The 19,267-nt window shown below is 39.8% G+C and overlaps 2 long non-coding RNA genes across 2 annotated transcripts in view; one reads left to right on the plus strand and one right to left on the minus strand.

Moving 5' to 3' along the window:
• The window catches only part of LOC107000933 (uncharacterized), a 108,577-nt gene extending 89,567 nt beyond the window's left edge, over positions 1–19,010 (plus strand). The window contains exon 3 of the long non-coding RNA XR_001448095.3: positions 16,052–19,010. This is a non-coding gene — a long non-coding RNA (uncharacterized LOC107000933). The remainder of the gene's footprint in view (positions 1–16,051) is intronic.
• LOC144332944 (uncharacterized) overlaps positions 1–19,267 on the minus strand; it is an 89,060-nt gene that overhangs the window by 53,380 nt on the left and 16,413 nt on the right. The gene's annotated exons all lie outside the window — the stretch shown is intronic.

Raw genomic sequence — 19,267 nt, forward strand, 5'->3', positions numbered from 1 at the left:
TGATGGGGATGGCATTGAATCTATAAATTACCTTGGGCAGTATGGCCATTTTCACGATATTGATTCTTCCTATCCATGAGCATGGTATGTTCTTCCATTTGTTTGTGTCCTCTTTTATTTCACTGAGCAGTGGTTTGTAGTTCTCCTTGAAGAGGTCCTTTACATCCCTTGTAAGTTGGATTCCTAGGTATTTTATTCTCTTTGAAGCAATTTTGAATGGAAGTTCATTCATGATTTGGCTCTCTGTTTGTCTGTTACTGGTGTATAAGAATGCTTGTGATTTTTGCACATTAATTTTGTATCCTGAGACTTTGCTGAAGTTGCTTATCAGCTTAAGGAGATTTTGGGCTGAGACAATGGGGTTTTCTAAATATACAATCATGTCATCTGCAAAGAGGGACAATTTGACTTCTTCTTTTCCTAACTGAATACCCTTGATTTCTTTCTCTTGCCTGATTGCCCTAGCCAGAACTTCCAACACTGTGTTGAATAGGAGTGGTGAGAGAGGGCAACCCTGTCTTGTGCCAGTTTTCAAAGGGAATTTTTCCAGTTTTTGCCCATTCAGTATGATATTGGCTGTGGGTTTGTCATAAATAGCTCTTATTATTTTGAGGTAAGTTCCATCAATACCGAATTTATTGAGCGTTTTTAGCATGAAGTGCTGTTGAATTTTGTCACAAGCCTTTTCTGCATCTATTGAGATAATCATGTGGTTCTTCTCTTTGGTTCTGTTTATATGCTGGATTACATTCGTTGATTTGCGAATGTTGAACCAGCCTTGCATCCCAGGGATGAAGCCCACTTGATCATGGTGGATAAGCTTTTTGATGTGCTGCTGAATCCAGTTTGCCAGTATTTTATTGAGGATTTTTGCATCGATGTTCATCAAGGATATTGGTCTAAAATTCTCTTTTTTTGTTGTGTCTCTGCCAGGCTTTGGTATCAGGATGATGTTGGCCTCATAAAATGAGTTAGGGAGGATTCCCTCTTTTTCTATTGATTGGAATAGTTTCAGAAGGAATGGTACCAGCTCCTCCTTGTACCTCTGGTAGAATTCAGCTGTGAATCCATCTGGTCCTGGACTTTTTTTGGATGGTAGGCTATTAATTATTTCCTCAATTTCAGAGCCTGCTCTTGGTCTATTCAGGGATTCAACTTCTTCCTGGTTTAGTCTTGGAAGAGTATCAGTGTCCAGGAAATTATCCATTTCTTGTAGATTTTCTAGTTTATTTGCGTAGAGGTGTTTATAGTATTCTCTGATGGTAGTTTGTATTTCTGTGGGGTTGGTGGTGATATCCCCTTTATCATTTTTTATTGCGTCTATTTGATTCTTCTCTCTTTTCTTCTTTATTAGTCTTGCTAGTGGTCTGTCAATTTTGTTGATCTTTTCAAAAAACCAACTCCTGGATTCATTGATTTTTTGGAGGGTTTTTATGTCTCTATCTCCTTCAGTTCTGCTCTTATCTTAGTTATTTCTTGCCTTCTGCTAGCTTTTGAATGTGTTTGCTCTTGCTTCTCTAGTTCTTTTAATTGTGATGTTAGAGTGCCAATTTTAGATTTTTCCAGCTTTCTCTTGTGGACATTTAGTGCTATAAGTTTCCCTCTACACACTGCTTTAAATGTGTCCCAGAGATTCTGGTATGTTGTATGTTTGTTCTCATTGGTTTCAAAGAACATCTTTATTTCTGCCTTCATTTTGTTATGTACCCAGTAGTCATTCAGGAGCAGGTTGTTCAGTTTCCATGTAGTTGAGCGATTTTGATTGAGTTTCTTAGTCCTGAGTTCTAGTTTGATTGCACTGTGGTCTGAGAGACAGTTTGTTATAATTTCTGTTCTTGTACATTTGCTGAGGAGTGCTTTACTTCCAATTATGTGGTCAATTTTGGAGTAAGTGCGATGTGGTGCTGAGGAGAATGTATGTTCTGTTGATTTGGAGTGGAGAGTTCTATAGATGTCTATTAGGTCCGCTTGCTGCAGAGATGAGTTCAATTCCTGGATATCCTTGTTAACTTTCTGTCTCGTTGATCTGTCTAATGTTGACAGTGGAGTGTTGAAGTCTCCCATTATTATTTTATGGGAGTCTAAGTCTCTTTGTAAGTCTCTAAGGACTTGCTTTATGAATCTGGGTGCTCCTGTTTTGGGTGCATATATATTTAGGATAGTTAGCTCTTCCTGTTGAATTGATCCCTTTACCATTATGTAATGGCCTTCTTTGTCTCTTTTGATCTTTGATGATTTAAAGTCTGTTTTATCGGAGACTAGGATTGCAACTCCTGCTTTTTTTTGTTCTCCATTTGCTTGGTAGATCTTCCTCCATCCCTTTATTTTGAGCCTATGTGTGTCTCTGCATGTGAGATGGGTCTCCTGAATGCAGCAGACTGATGGGTCTTGACTCTTTATCCAGTTTGCCAGTCTGTGTCTTTTAATTGGAGCATTTAGTCCATTTACATTTAAGGTTAATATTGTTATGTGTGAACTTGATCCTGCAAGTATGATATTAGCTGGTTATTTTGCTCGTTAGTTGATGCAGTTTCTTCCTAGCACCGATGGTCTTTACATTTTGGCATGTTTTTGCAATGGCTGGTACCGGTTGTTCCTTTCCATGTTTAGTGCTTCCTTCAGGGTCTCTTGTAAGGCAGGCCTGGTGGTGACAAAATCTCTAAGCATTTGCTTGTCTGTAAAGGATTTTATTTCTCCTTCACTTCTGAAACTTAGTTTGGTTGGATATGAAATTCTGGGTTTAAAATTCTTTTCTTTAAGAATGTTGAATATTGGCCCCCACTCTCTCCTGGCTTGTAGAGTTCCTGCCGAGAGATCTGCTGTTAGTCTGATGGGCTTCCCTTTGTGGGTAACCCGACCTTTCTCTCTGGCTGCCCTTAAGATTTTTTCCTTCATTTCAACTTTGGTGAATCTGGCAATTATGTGTCTTGGAGTTGCTCTTCTCGAGGAGTATCTTTGTGGCGTTCTCTGTGTTTCCTGGATTTGAATGTTGGCCTGCCCTACTAGGTTGGGGAAGTTCTCCTGGATGATATCCTGAAGAGTGTTTTCCAACTTGGTTCCATTTTCCCCCTCACTTTCATGCACCCCAGTGAGACGTAGATTTGGTCTGTTTACATAATCCCATACTTCTTGCAGGCTTTGTTCATTTCTTTTTCTTCTTTTTTCTTTTGGTTTCTCTTCTCGCTGCATTTCATTCATTTGTTCCTCAATCGCTGATACTCTTTCTTCCAGTTGATTGAGTCGGTTACTGAAGCTTGTGCATTTGTCATGTATTTCTCGTGTCATGGTTTTCATCTCTGTCATTTCGTTTATGACCTTCTCTGCATTAATTACTCTAGCTATCAATTCTTCCACTCTTTTTTCAAGATTTTTAGTTTCTTTGAACTGGGTACGTAATTCCTCCTTTAGCTCTGAGAAGTTTGATGGACTGAAGCCTTCTTCTCTCATCTCGTCAAAGTCATTCTCCATCCAGCTTTGATGCATTGCTGGTGATGAGCTGTGCTCCTTTGCAGGGGTAGATGAGCTCTTATTTTTTGAATTTCCAGCTTTTCTGTCCTGCTTTTTCCCCATCTTTGTGGTTTTATCTGCCTCTGGTCTTTGATGATGGTGACGTACTGATGGGGTTTTGGTGTAGGTGTCCTTCCTGTTTGATAGTTTTCCTTCTAACAGTCAGGACCCTCAGCTGTAGGTCTGTTCGAGATTGCTTGAGGTCCACTCCAGACCCTGTTTGCCTGGGTATCAGCAGCAGAGGCTGCAGAAGATAGAATATTGCTGAACAGCGAGTGTACGTGTCTGATTCTTACTTTGGAAGCTTCCTCTCAGGGGTGTATTCCACCCTGTGAGGTGTGGGGTGTCAGACTGCCCCTAGTGGGGGATGTCTCCCAGTCAGGCTACTCAGGGGTCAGGGACCCACTTGAGCAGGCAGTCTGTCCCTTCTTAGATCTCAACCTCCATGTTGGGAGATCCACTGCTCTCTTCAAAGCTGTCAGACAGAGTCGTTTGTGTCTGCAGAGGTTTTCTGCTGCTTTTTGTTGTTGTTGTTGTTTAGCTGTGCCCTGTCCCCAGAGGTGGAGTCTACAGAGACAGGCAGGTTTCCTTGAGCTGCTGTGAGCTCCACCCAGTTCGAGCTTCCCAGTGGCTTTGTTTACCTACTTAAGCCTCAGCAATGGTGGGCACCCCTCCCCCAGCCTCGCTGCTGCCTTGCGGTTAGATCGCAGACTGCTGTGCTTGCAATGAGGGAGGCTCCGTGGGCGTGGGACCCTCCCAGCCAGGTGTGGGATATAATCTCCTGGTGTGCCCGTTTGCTTAAAGCGCAGTATTGGGGTGGGAGTTACCCGATTTTCCAGGTGTTGTGTGTCTCAGTTCCCCTGGCTAGGAAAAGGGATTCCCTTCCCCCTTGTGCTTCCCAGGTGAGGCGATGCCTCGCCCTGCTTCAGCTCTCGCTGGTCAGGCTGCAGCAGCTGACCAGCACGGATTGTCCAGCACTCCCTAGTGAGATGAACCCAGTACCTCAGTTGAAAATGCAGAAATCACTGGTCTTCTGTGTCGCTCGCACTGGTTGTTGGAGACTGGAGAATTTCTTAATCTTGAGTTCTAATTTGATTGTGCTGTCTGGAATTGTTATGACTTCAGTTCTTTTGCATTTGCTGAGTTGTGTTTTACTTCTGATTATGTGATCAATTATAGAGTAAGTGCCATGTGGCGATGAGAAGAATGTATGTTCTGTTGTTTTGAGGTGCAGAGTTCTGTAGATATCTATCAGGTCCACTTGATCCAGAGCTGAGTTTAGGTCCCAAATATCTTTGTTAATTTTCTGTCTTAATGATCTGTCTAATATTGGCAGTGGGGTGTTAAAGTTTTCTACTATTATTGTGTGGGAGTCTAAATAAGTCTCTTTGTAGGTCTCTAAGAACTTGCTTTATGGATCTGGGTGCTCCTGTATTGGGTATATATGTATTTAGGATAGTTATCTTTTCTTGTTGAATTGAACCCTTTACCATTATGTGACGCCTTTCTTTGTCTTTTTTGATCTTTGTTGGTTTAAAGTCTGTTTTGTTAGACACCAGGATTATAACCCTTGCTTTTTTCTGTTTTCCATTTGCTTAGTACATGTTCCTCCATCCTTTTATTTTGAACCTATGTGTGTCTTTGCACATGTGAGGGGTCTCTTAAAGACAGCATGTCAATGGATCTTGACTATCCAGTTTGCCATTCCATGCCTTTTAACTGGGACATTTAGCCCATTTACATTTAAGGTTAGTATCATTATGTGAATTTGATCCTGTAATCATGATGCTAGCTGGTTATTTTTCAGTTATATATGTAGTTGCTTCATAGCATCACTGGTCTGTGCACTTCAGTGTGTTTTCTGCTAATTCAGCCATCTCAGCCTCAGCCCAGTTTAGTGTCTTTGCTGGCAAGGTGTGGCAGTCATTTGGAAGAGAAGAGGCACTCTGGCTTTTTGAGTTTTCAGTGTTTTTGTGTTGATTCTTTGTCATCTTTTGTTGCGGGAAGTCAGGGACCCTGAAAGGAGGGACCGGCTGAAACCACAGCAGAATAACATAAATTGTGACGATTTCATGGACATTTATTAGTTCAAATTAATACTTTTATAATTTCTTATGCCTGTCTTTACTGCAATCTCTGAACATAAATTGTGAAGATTTCATGGACACTTATCACTTCCCCAGTCAATAGCCTTGTGATTTCCTATGCCTGTCTTTAATCTCTTAATCCTATCATCTTCATAAGCTGAGAAGGTTATATGTCACTTCAAGACCCTGTGATGATTGCGATAACTGCACAAATTGTTTGTACAGCATGTATGTTTGAACAATATGAAATCTGGGCACCTTGAAAAAACAACAGGATAACAGCAATGATCAGGGAACAAGAGAGATAATTTTAAATTCTGACTGCCAGTGAGCCGGGCAGAACAGAGCCGTATTTCTCTTCTTTCAAAAGCAAATAGGAGAAATATTGCTGAATTCTTTTTCTCAGCAAGGAACATCCCTGAGAAAGAGAATGTGCCCCTGAGGGTAGGCCTCTAAACGGTCCCCTTGGGGGCAGCTGTCTTTTACGGTCTAAGGTGAAGGGTTGAAATAAGCCCTGTTCTCCTGTGGTGCTCTCAGGCTTACTAGGACAAGGAAATTCCCACCTAACAAATTTTGGTCAGACTGGTTGTCTGCTCTCAAGCCCTGTCTCCTGATAAGATGTTATCAATGACAAAGTGTGCCCGAAACTTCATTAGCAATTTTAATTTCACCCCATCCTGTGGTCCTGTGATCTTGCCCTGCCTCCATTTGCTTTGTGATATTTTATTACCTTGTGAAGCATATGATGTCTGTAACCCACACCCTATTCATACACTCCCTCCCCTTTTGAAAATTGCTAATAAAAACTTGCTGGTTTTATGGCTCAGGGGCATCACGGAACCTACCGACATGTGATGTCTCCCCTGGACACCCAGCTTTGAAATTTCTCTCTTTTGAACTCTTTCCCTTTATTTCTCAAACCAGCCGACACTTAGGGAAATAGAAAAGAACCCACGCTAACTATTGGGGGTGGGTTCCCCCGATAATCTTTGTTGGCTTATCTACCTTCAATCTTCGAGATTGCTGACCTTTGAATGAGGGTTTTTGGGGTCTTTTTTGTTGATGTTGTTGTTGTTGTTTTCTGTTTGTTTTTCTCTTTTAACAGGCCACTCTACTGCAGGGCTGCTGCAGTTTGCTGGGGGTCTGCTCCAGATCCCAGTTGCCTTGGATTTTCCCATACCTAGAGGTTTTACCAATGAAGGCTGCAGAGCAGCAAATATGGCAGCCAGCTCCTTCCTCTGGTAGCTCTGTCCCAGGGGGGTACTGACCTGTTGCTGGCCTGAATGCACCTGTAGGAGGTGTCTGGACACCTCTGTTGGGAAGTCTCACCCAGTTAGGAGGAATAGGATCAGGGACCCACTTAAAGAGTCAGTATTGCTGCTTTTTGGTAGCGCTGGTGTGCTGTGTTGGAGGTGGACCCTTCCTCATCCAGACCATTTGTATTCTCCAAAGCCGGCAGGCTGGAATGTCTGAGTTGACCAAACCAAAGAGATGGTGGCTGCTCCTCCCCTTGGAGCTCCATCCCAGAGAGATCAGAATTCTTTCCATAGACCCTGTCTAGAATGGCTGAAGCCCCTGCAGGGAGGTCCTGCCCAGTGAGGAGAACTGGATTGAGGCCCCACTTAAAGAAGCAGTCTGGCCATGATCTGGCAAAGTGGCTGTGCTATGTTGTGGGGGACACTTCTTTCTCTGGACCATTTGTATTCTCCAGAACCAGCAGGCTGCAATGGCTAAGTCTACTGAACTGCACAGATGGTTGCCACTTATCCCCCTGGGAACTTGGACCTGTCTCAAGGAGATTCTAGCTTGTTGCTGTTGGCTGGCTTTAATTCCAAGCCAGTGGGTCTTAACTTGTGAGGTGCTGTGGAAGTGGTGCCTGCAGAATGGTGCCGCTTGGCTCCCTGGATTCAGCCCCACTTCCTAGGGATATGTATGGATGGATTTCCCACCTTGCTGGGTATCCTGGGGCCAGAGTATGTAAAACTCATGGGTCTCTCTATGTGCCTGAGCAGATGCTCTGCCAAGACTCCACACTACTCTGTGTATTGGACCCAAGACCCTGGTGGTATGGGCTCATGGGAGGATCTCCTTATCTGTGGGTTACAAAGAACCATGGGAGAGTGTGGTTTCCCAGGTGGGGCTGCACAATCACTCACTGCTTCCCTTGGCTGGGGGTGAGGGTTTCTTTGGCTCCATGCCACTCCCAGGTGGGCCATTGCCTGCCCTCCTGACTTTTCTTCATTCTCCATGGGTCAAGTTGTTTGCCTAGTAAGTCCCAATGTAAGAACCTGGATATCAGAGTTGAAGGTGCTGGATTTATTCACTCCCTTTCATTCCTTTCCGTGAGTAAAGATTTATATTAGTTTCAGTTTTATTTTCCTGTTGGATGCTGTTGCTTTGAATTTGCCTAGATCTCATGGAACCCTGAGTCTATAAAGGTTATCCTTCCAATGTGTCATAGCTTTATTTAATTCAGTAGTTCTCAACTCTGATCACACATTAGAATCCCCTGGGGAGCTTTAAAAGTATAGCAGCATCTAGATCTCATCTCTAAAAATCCTGAATTTCATATGGAAACAAAAAGGAGCCTGAATAGCCAAAGCAATCCTAGGCAAAAAGAACAAATCTGGAAGTATCACATTGTCATACTTCAAGCATACTATCAGGCAATAGTTACCAAAATAGCATGGTACTGGTATAAAAGTAGACACATAGACCAGTGGAACAGAGTAGAGAACTCAGAAATAAGGCCAAATACTTACAACCAACCGATATTCAACAGAACATACGAAACATAAATTTGGGAGAGGACACCCAATTTAATAAATGGTGCTGGGAAAACTCAATAATCATATGTAGAAGAATAAAACTTTGGGTTCCTATCTCTCACCTTATACAAAAATCAACTCAAGATGGATCAAAGACTTAGATATAAGACCTGAAACCATAAGAATTCTAGAAGATAACCTAGGAAGAACTCTCCTGGACATTGGCCTAAGCAAAGAATTCGTGACTAAACTCCTATAAGCAAATGCAACTAAAACCAAAATAAATAAATGAGACCTAATTAAACTAAAGAGCTTCTGCACAGTGAAAGAAACAATCATCAGAGTGAACACACAATCAACAGAATGGGAGAAAATATTTGCAAACTATTCATCCAACAAAGGACTAATATCCAGAATCTACAAGGAACTCAAATCAGCAAGAAAAAAACCCAAATAATCCCAACAAAAAGTGGGCAAATGACATGAATAGACATTTCTTAGAAAAATACACACAAAAGGACCAACAAACATATGAAAAAGTGCTTAACATCACTAATCATCAGAGAAATGCAAATTAAAACTACAGTGGGATACTACCTTACCCCTGCAAGAATAGCCATTATTAAAAGGTCAAAAAACAATAGATGTTGGCATGGGGGTGATGAAAAGGGAACATTTAGACACTGCTGGTGGGAATGTAAATTAGTACAGCATTTATGGAAACATTCTGTTATGGGATAAATATTTTTGTCTCCCCAAAATTGTTATTTTGAAGCCCTAACCCTCAGTGAGGCTGAATTTGGAGGTGGAGACTTTAAGGAAGTAATTAAGGTTAAATAAAGTCATAAGGGTGGGTCCTGATCACATAGGATTATTGTCCATTTAAGAAGAGACACCAGACAGTTTGCTCTCTCTCTGTGCACACATACTAAGGAAAGGCCATGTGAGGACACAGTGAGAAGGTGGCTGTCTGCAGGCCAAGAAGAGAGCCCCACGAGAAACCAGATCAGCCAGAACATTGATCTCAGACTTCTAGCCTCCAGAACTTTGAGGAAATAAATTCGTGTTTAAGCCACTAAGTGTGTGGTGTTTTGTATGGCAGCCCTAGTAAACTGATATACCTTTAGAAGAAGATAGGTGGCTATAAAGATATAAGAATGGTGATTTTCAGCTGGGCACAGTGGCTCACACCTATAATCCCAGCACTTTGGGAGGCTGAGGCAGGCGGATTGCTTGAGCTCAGGAGTTTGAGACCAGCCTGGGTAACATGGCGAAATCCTGTTTCTACAAAAAAGAGAAAAACTAGCCAGGCATGATGGCATGCACCTGTAGTCCCAGCTACTCAGTGGGCTGAAGTGGGAGGATCGCTGGAGCTCAGGAGGTTGAGGCTGTGTGATCTGTGATTGCACCACTGCACCCTAGCTTGGGCATCAAAGTGAGATCTCATCTCTCTCTTTTTTTTTTTAAGTAATTTTCATGTAAAAATTGCCAGTCTCTAATTCTATGCCAAAGGCTTTTACTGAAGTTCATTATCAGAATCTTAATTGCAGAAAAATTTAAACCAGTATGAAATTTACAAAAAAAATTTTTCTACATAAAAAGCAGATTAGTGTCATGTACAGGTTAACCTATTTAAATGTGGTTAGAATATTGCAGAAAGATAATGACTCTGCAGAGCCATGGAAGGCTGTGGATGGAATTGCTCTGCATGGCAGAATAGTTACATGTTAGGTGGGCTAAAGGACATTTAGAATTGTTAAAATAAAATAGTAGTTTTTGTTCATGCTTGAAGTAATATTACCTATAAAAATATATTATATTCCTTTTACTGTCTAGAGAACATTTGATTTTCCATTTCTAATTTTTTTTTTTATGTTTGGGAAACATTTCAAAATAATGGTTAAGAACTCAGGCTTTGTGGGGGTTTCTGCTTTTGGGGAGGATGGAGAAGAACACAAAAGACCTTCTTTCTCATAGAAACAGAAAAAAAAAACCCAAAAACAAAAAACTAAGAATAAAAGTATTTTCTATGGGGCTAGCCAGGGGTGGCATTCACACAAGGAAGCCTTGATTAACTGAATTCCAGAGAGAAAGAGCCCTTTATAAGTGAGCAGAGAGCCAAGGCAGCTTTAAGCCTGGGACAGCTTCCTGGTCTGGTTATGGGTAGGTAGGTCTGATAGAGAAACTTGACAAGGTGAAGGGGAAATAAGCTGGGTTTTGCACCAAGTAGGACTGTCAAGATAAATTAAGAGTCTGGAAAAAGCCCCCAAAGCCAGACCAGATTCTTGCGTTCAGCATTTCTTTCCTAAACCCTCCCCAACAATGAATTTTGCTAAGAAAGTTACTGTGGAGCAAGGGCTGGTAAGAAGAGAGAATTTGCTTAGTCATATGCATTCCTGTGGTGTTTGAATTCCAGGTCCTTTCCTGGAGATGAATCCAAAGATGAACTAAAAATATACGAGACTATAACCAAGCTTCTCCCAGTTCAGCTACTGAAAACATAAAAGGGCTATGACTTAGGAAGTGGAGAACTGGGCTAATCACATGTAATTTCAATTTAATTAAAACTGAAACACAGACTTGGATCTACTCGACTCTAAAAGAAATATGAATGATCATTCCTCACCCCAATTACCAGATAGAGAAAAAGATTGCACTCTCTGGGAGGAAATAATTAAAACAAATCTAAACGTTATATTTCAGCCACGACTCTTTTTTTATACACAATATCTGGAATATAATAAAAAATTATGAAGCATGCTAAGAAACAAGAAAATAGGATCTATAATCAAAAGAAAAGGTAGTCAATAGAAACAGACCCATAGAATCCACGGTTATTGAAATTAATAGACAGGACCTTAACACAGCTATTGCATATATGTTTTTAAAAGTTGTGGGGAAATGGATATAATGGGTGCAAAGATTGGGTATTTCAGAAAAGAAATGACAAACTCCTAAAAAGAACAAAATAGAAATTCTAGAAGTGAAAAATAGAATGTCTGAATCAAACAATTATTAGATGGGCTTAACATAGGTTCAGTATTGCAGAAGTAAGGATTTTGAAGTGAACTTAAAGACAGACAAATGATTTGTCTGTATTAATCAGATAAAATAGATTTTCAAGCAAGAAGTATTACCAAGTAAAAGGACATTTTATAAAGATAGAAGGGAAAGTCATCAAGAAGAAAATAGTTTTAAAATGTGTAGGAAATTCAAAATATATCAAGCAAAAAATGGATAGAAATAGGTGCCGGGCGCGGTGGCTCACGCCTGTAATCCCAGCACTTTGGGAGGCCGAGGCGGGCGGATCACAAGGTCAGGAGATCGAGACCACGGTGAAACCCCGTCTCTACTAAAAATACAAAAAATTAGCCGGGCGCGGTTGTGGGCGCCTGTAGTCCCAGCTACTCGGGAGGCTGAGGCAGGAGAATGGCGTGAACCCGGGAGGCGGAGCTTGCAGTGAGCCGAGATCGCGCCACTGCACTCCAGCCTGGGCGACACAGCGAGACTCCGTCTCAAAAAAAAAAAAAAAAAAGAAAAAGAAATAGGTCACAGTGGCTCACGCCTGTAATCCCAGCTCTTTGGGAGGCCAAGGCAGGCAGATCATCTGAGGTCAGAAATTAAAGACCAGCCTGGCTAACATGGCAAAATGCTATCTCTACTAAAAATACAAAAATTAGCTGGGCATGGTGGCGGGCACCTGTAATCTCAGCTACTTGGGGGGCTTAGGCGGAAGAATTGCTTTAACCTGGGAGGTGGAGGTTGCAGTGTGCCGAGATCACATCATTGCACTCCATCCTGGGCAACAAGAATGAAATTCTGTCTTTAAAACAAACAAACAAACAAACAACAAACAAACAAACAAAAAAAGGATAGAAATAAAGAAATAGAAAAACCCAGAATTATAGTTGGAGATCTTAATATATTTTTCTCTCAGTAATTGATAGTGTAAATAGAAAACAATTTAGAAAGAATATAGAAAATCTGAATCACTCTATCAATCATCTTAATTTAATTGACATTTATAGACTACTGCCCCAAACAACTGCAGAATACTTATTCTTTTCAAATGCACTAAAATATTTACCAAGATAGAACATGTGCTGAACCATGAAAAGAAGTCTCGATAGAGTTCAAAATACAGAATTTATACAGAGTATGTTCTTGGAACGTAATAGAAAACAGTAACATAACGATATCTAGAAAAATTCCCAAATATTTGTACATTTAACAACATATTTCAAAGAAGGAATCACAAGGTAAAAGAGAAAATATTTTGAACTCAATTACAGTTAAAATACAACATGTCAGAATTTGCGAGATGCAGTAAAGCAGTGCTTAAAGGGAGATTTATAGCTTTAAATGCTTGTATTAGGGTTAAAAATGGTTTAAAATCAATGCTCTCATCTTCTATCTTAAGGAGCTATTAAAAGAAAAGGCAAATTAAACACAAAATAAGTAGAAGGAAATAAATAATAAAGAGCAGAAATCAATGAAATAGAAAAATGAAGGGAGTCAACAAAACCAAAAGTTGGTTAATTAGAAAAATAAATGTGTTTAAAAATTATAATTGTGAAAAAAGAGAGAAAACATAAAATCTCAACATCAAAAGTGAAAAAGGCCAGGTGTGATGGCTCACATCTGTAATCCCAGCACTTTGGGAGGTCTAGGTGGGCGGATCACTTGAGGTCAGGAGTTTGAGACCAGCCTGGTAACATGGTGAAATCCTGTCTCTATTAAAAATACAAAAATTAGGCTGGCCGTGGTGGCTCACGCCTGTAATCCTAGCATTTGGGGAGACCTAGGAGGGTGGATTGCCTGAACTCAGGAGTTAGAGACCAGCCTGGGTGACATGGTGAAACCCTGTCTCTACTAAAAATACAAAAAATTAGCCATGCGTGGTGGCAGGCTCCTGTAATCCCAGCTACACAGAAGGCTGAGGCAAGAGAATCACTTGAACCCAGGAGGTGGAGGCTGCAGTGAGCCAAGATAGCACCACTGCGCTCCAGCCTGGGCGACAGAGCAAGATTCCATCTCAAAAAAAAAAAAAAAAAAAAGTGAAAAAGAGGAATTGCTGGAGATGCTATAGACATTAAAGCAAGAAAAGGGAATATTGCCATCAATGTTACTCCAATAAATTCAATGACTTTGAACAAACTCCTTGAGAAACACAAATGAACAAATCTGACAAGAAATAGAAAGTTTGAATAGCCTTATGTCTTTTGAGGAAATTATATCAGAATTTGTAAAACCCTCCCCCCAAAAAATTCCAGGGTCAAATGGCTTCCCTGGTGAATTCTCGCAAACATTTAAGGAAGAAATAATGCCAACATTACACAAATTTATAAGCATTAGAAATTGTTATTATTATCAGTATTGTTTTCATAAGTCTCCTCCCTCAGTTATCAGCTTCTATCTTAAAGCAGCAGAACTTTTCATAGTCTTCTAGAAAAACTCTGAATTCAATGGAAGATGACCTTGTAAATCCTATCCTACCTTTCCTATCTATGTTCCTTTGAATTAGAATGATACATGGTGTTTACAAAACACCCTATATTGCTGTTGCCTCTGACTAATCTTTTCCAATCTTTTTACACAAAATCACTTGTTCCTCTGGGACTTGAGAAGAAGGGTTGCCAAGCCATGTAAAGGTGTCATCAAAAGTTTTTCAGGATCTTATTACACCTGGTTTTCTGGTAATTTTTAAAGAACTAACACTCTGTTTACTTTTTTCTTTAGTATTCTTGTATAAACTCTTTCTGGAGCTGACAAAGAATTGCTCAGATTATGTGTTTCCTGCTTTAATTTGATTTTATATAATAGGCTGACATTAAAATTTGTATCGTAAATGGAAAATCTGTGAGCAATCACAATAATGGCTGTCCTTCCTCAGAAATACTAAGAGCTGGTTAGGCTACATCATTCTGAAACATGCTCTATCACTGTTGTTTGATGTAGTTCCAGCCACATCTAACACAGGAGGCATCCAAACTTCTTTGAGTTGAAATGACTGAGGATGTACTTTTCAGAGACCCCAGAAAACTGGCAGTGTTGACTGAAGAATACTCACAGCAAGAATGAGTGCTAAGCATTTATAACCAAGTCAGTGATGAGGCACCTACTGCTCTGGATACCTCTACCATGGTTTCTTTACTCTCTCCCCAGCAGAATAAATCTGAATGTTTTAGACCTCAAGATGTCTGGCCTCAGTAAAAAATAGTTTTTTGATGGACTATGATATTCTACTCTTTAGAGTAAAGACTAAGCTGCTATAACTGAGAAACTCTAAATTAGAATAGCTTTTTATTAGTTTGTTCTCAAGCTGCTACTAAAGACATACCTGAGACTGGGTAATTTATAAATGAAAGAGGTTTAATGGACTCACTGTTCAGCATAGCTGGGGAGGCCTCACAATTCTGACAGAAGGCAAAATTAGAGCAAAGGCACGTGACAGCAGGCAAGAGAGGGTTTGTGCAGGGGAACTCCCATTTATAAAACCATCTTGTCTCATGAGACGTATTCACTACCACAAGGACAGTATGGGGGTAATCACCCCCATGATTCAATTATCTCCACCTAGCTCCACCTTTGACATGTGGGAATTATTACAATTCAAGGTGAGAGTTGGGTGGGGACACAGCCAAACCATATCAACTTTAATAAGATAAAATTTTTTTTCGTATTTTTGAGTAAACATATATTGAGTATGTACTCTGTTCCAAGAGAAATGCTGGGGACTGGCCACACTCAAATTAATAAGGGTTCTTGTCCTCAAGAAACTCAGGATCACATTTTGTGTGGGTGTGCATGCATGCATGTTTTTAGGGGGCAGGTGTTACAAATAAATAGCCTTTAAGTGTGATAATATTATATTGTTTACTGAGTGCAGATTTTAATATCACTACACACACACACACACACACACAAATGGTAACTAAGGGATATGTCAGTTAATGTAACTGGTAATTAGTACACAAGGTATATCAAACCATGATGTTCTACAACTTGAATAATATATAATTTTTATTCATCAATGAAATATTTTAAAATAAAAAAGAGAATAAAGGTGTAGTGTAGGTGGAAGGAAATGAAGACCAAGTAAGGAATTAAAGATAGATCTTCAAAGAGATCTCAAAGAGATTAAAGTATTATTTTTATTATAATACATGTAATAATAAGTCATCTGTTCCTGAGAAGTATCTCTGTTTTCACCCTGTTTTGACTTGAAAGCAGGTATCAACAATTCTTTGCAATCATCTTAAAGAATGTTTCTTACTATCCAGACAATAAGGCCAGGCATGGTGGCTCACACCTATGAGCACTTTGGGAGGCCGAGGTGGGTGGATCACGAGGCCAGGAGTTTGAGACCAGCCTGACCAACATGGTGAAGCCCCATCTCTACTAAAAATACAAAAATTAGCTGGGCGTGGTGGAATGCGCCTATAATCCCAGCTACTCAGGAGGCTGAGGCAGTAGAATTGCTTGAATTCGGAAGGCGGAGGTTGCAGTGAGCTGAGATCGTGCCACTGTACTCCAGCCTGGGCAACAGAGTGAGACTCTGCCTCCAAAAACAAAAACAAACAAACAAAAAAAACTATAGCCAGCAATATTCATTTTACTGAGTATTTTGTAAGGGATGAGGGCAATTGGCATTGCATGGCTCATTCCACTATTAGTCCTCTTTTTCAGCTCTCCAATCCTGAAGTCAAAATGGAATGCATCTCTGCTATTCCTCTGGGCATCATCTAATTTGTTTCTTCTAGTTTTTCTTGTACTGGAATCTACAACACCCTCTCCTAGCCCCTTAACCAGCCTTTCTTCTGCAGAGCAACTTAGTCCTACTTAGCAACTGCAAACCTATTCACCTACATCCAAGAGTTCAGCAGTGTCTTTTAAGTATGGAATAGGCCATTCTTTTACATTTTATTGAGATGACTACTTTTAAAAAATTGGTTGCTACCCAGAACTGTTTAGAACATTGCTTGCTTTAGTTAAGTGAGTGAAACAAGGTGTGATAATGTAGGGCTGGGAGGCTAGGGTTGGGCATTGTGGTAGCACATTATTTTGTTACTTGAGATTGCCTGTAATTGTATACATTAGTGACCAGAGTGATATGAATCTCACAGGGGCTCTTGAAGTTCTGCTTCTTCCCTATTCCTTAATGCAATACAATATTTGGGTTCATCTTTTCAATTTTCCTGGAGAAATTAAATACTGTGCCATAATATAAAAATAAATAATTTGAAAGTAAAGGAAGGGCATGAATGGAGAGGAGGCAGGAAAACATTCTAGGTTAGAAAAAATGGCGGAAGTAATGTTGGGACATTGGAGTGATGGTGGAGGTGGGAATAGAATCTAGGATCTCTTCATCCCATACTATGCATCTATCTTCACGAAATTAGTATGGCCAAATATTATATCAGCTCATTTCTGGTTAGGAAAAGCAGGATGAATGTGCCTTTCTAGCTGTCCTTGAGATATAAATCTCCTGCAACATAGCTTCCCTAGTGGTCACCTCAAAGGCTTTGTTCTCTCCAAGATAGATGCTACAGAGTGGGACAGTACTTGGTGTGTGTATGTGTGTCTCAATTTGTTTTTTTAATATGACAAATTGAACTAGGGACAAGAGACGGATGGACAGAGGAGCCTATGATGGGGTGGCAGGTACTAAATATTTTCCAGGTATAAGGAGCAGAGGAGGAAAAGGGAGAGTGGGTAACCCTTTTTCAGACCATTATTTAGTCCATTTTATGTTGCAAATATTAGCAAACCTGCTCTAGTGTTCTTAAACAGTAGGGTTTTCATTACAGCACAGTTAAGAGAGTAGGTTTAGGAGTAAGATTGCTTGATCCTGAGTAAGTTACTTGTCTTGGTGTCTCAGTTTCTTCATTCCAGTTAAGTAAATGTGTTTAAATTAAATTATATTAGTTAGTAAACATAAAGCACATAGGAAAGTGTTTGGCTTCTGGTTAGCTTTCAATAAGTGTTAACTATTATTTGTTATTATCATTTTAGCAAAACCAACCTCCAAAACCTATGAAGTCAGTTTACAGGAAACCACCAGGAAAAGGGAAATAAGAAGATTCTTTACTTTGCTGTCATTTGATACACTTAGCATTTTAAACAACTATATGTACAGTATTAACTATGCCTTTCCACAAAACTATGTGTGTGCATATGAATTACAGGGCTTTCATTTGAAACTGAAATATCTGTGTGTGTAGTTACTTTAATCATTCAACAAACCTACAAAATATTTAAGCATAAATTATCATGATGACTAAATACAGAAAAGCTGCTGTTACCAAAACCCGCACCCAAATTGACTGCACAGGATGGGTAATTGGATGGTGGTGTAAAGAACGCTCATGAGGACTAGGCTGCTGTTAATTAGATCTTCTGTGCCATTTAGATGTTCTCCAAGCTTCAGGGAGTTCCCTGAAGGCAGTTGGACATTAGCCTTGTGGTTTTTTAGGGTAACCTACAGTTTGTCAGCACAGGGGTGGAGGTGAGCACCATGGGACTTTTCCCAGGCTGCTCTTTAACATACTGTAGTTTCAATCTTTAAGCCAATAAATGGAGGAGAGAGAAAGAAGGCAGACTGAAATTAGAGGAAAAGAGGGAAAGAAAGGGAAAGTGGAAGTAAGAACAATATTCATTAAATGTCTTCTTTGGGCTAGATATTTTTTAGGAACTTTCACATATTATGCTTGCATCAACTCTGTGGGAAACATATGATTATTGATTATACTATCCTCATTTGTAACAGACATTGTTGGGTGCCTATATAACAGCTATTTTTCTTCATTATTTTTCTTGCTGATAGTGCATTTTTTTTTTTTTTTTAGTGTTTATTTCCCAAATAGAACTTATGTCTATCCTTCAGCAATAGGGGTAATTTTGAAAATTCATTATTTTGCAATGGCCCTTGAAAGGACATTTTTTGACATAACAACAGATAAGATTCTAGCCAATGAAAGGTGATGAGAAGGTTGCTGAGAAGTTTCTGAGAAAAGTTTCTTTATTCTTTAACAAATACCCTGGAAAGAGACAGGCCTTCCGCTGCTGTTCATGGTTGTAGCTGCACAGGATGCCTGAAAAGGAGTAACCTTGGGTTCAGAAGAGGAGCCAGCGTGAGGACAAAGCAGACACACTGAAGTACTACCTATCATTGAATTTTTGTGCAAGAGCATAAACATTCTCATTGTTTAATCTTTCCGTGGGAGACACTTTACTTTGTGTAGCAAAGTAATTCTAACTGATACACCATTTTCCATTTTATGAGAAAACTGATGTACAGAAAGGTTAAGAAACTTGCCTGCATTTGCATGTGTAAGGGAAGTAGAGAGAACAGGTTGTGCCTTCTAATATACAGACAAGATATGTCTCTTTTAAACAGCACATACATACACACTCCAATATGGCAATTTCCATCATTTTTAAAAAATTAAGTGAGACAAAGACTCTAAAACTCTTTTTTTAAATAACACATACATTACTGTCTTGGGATTTGTTTTTATTTTTTTCAGCTGTGTTGAGGTATAGTTGACAAATAAAATGGTATGAATTTAAGGTGTGCATTGTGATGATTTGATGTATCTATATATTGTGAAAAGACCACAATAAAGTCAGTTAACATATCTATTAATTCACCTTGTTATCATTTTTTTGTGGTGAGAACATTTAATGTCTGTTCTCTTAGCAAATTTCACATATACAATACAGTATTGTTAATTATAGTCTGTGTTCCCTTTGACCCAACGTCTCCACATTTCCCCGACTTCCTAGCCCCTGCTAACCACCATTATATTTTGTTTCTATAAGTTTGACTTTTTTGGGTTCCACATATATGTGAGATTATACAGCATTTGTCTTTCTCTGTTTGACTTTTTTTATTTGTTGGAT

Source organism: Macaca mulatta, chromosome 11, assembly GCF_049350105.2.
Source record: "Macaca mulatta isolate MMU2019108-1 chromosome 11, T2T-MMU8v2.0, whole genome shotgun sequence".
Taxonomy (NCBI): Eukaryota; Metazoa; Chordata; class Mammalia; order Primates; family Cercopithecidae; genus Macaca; species Macaca mulatta.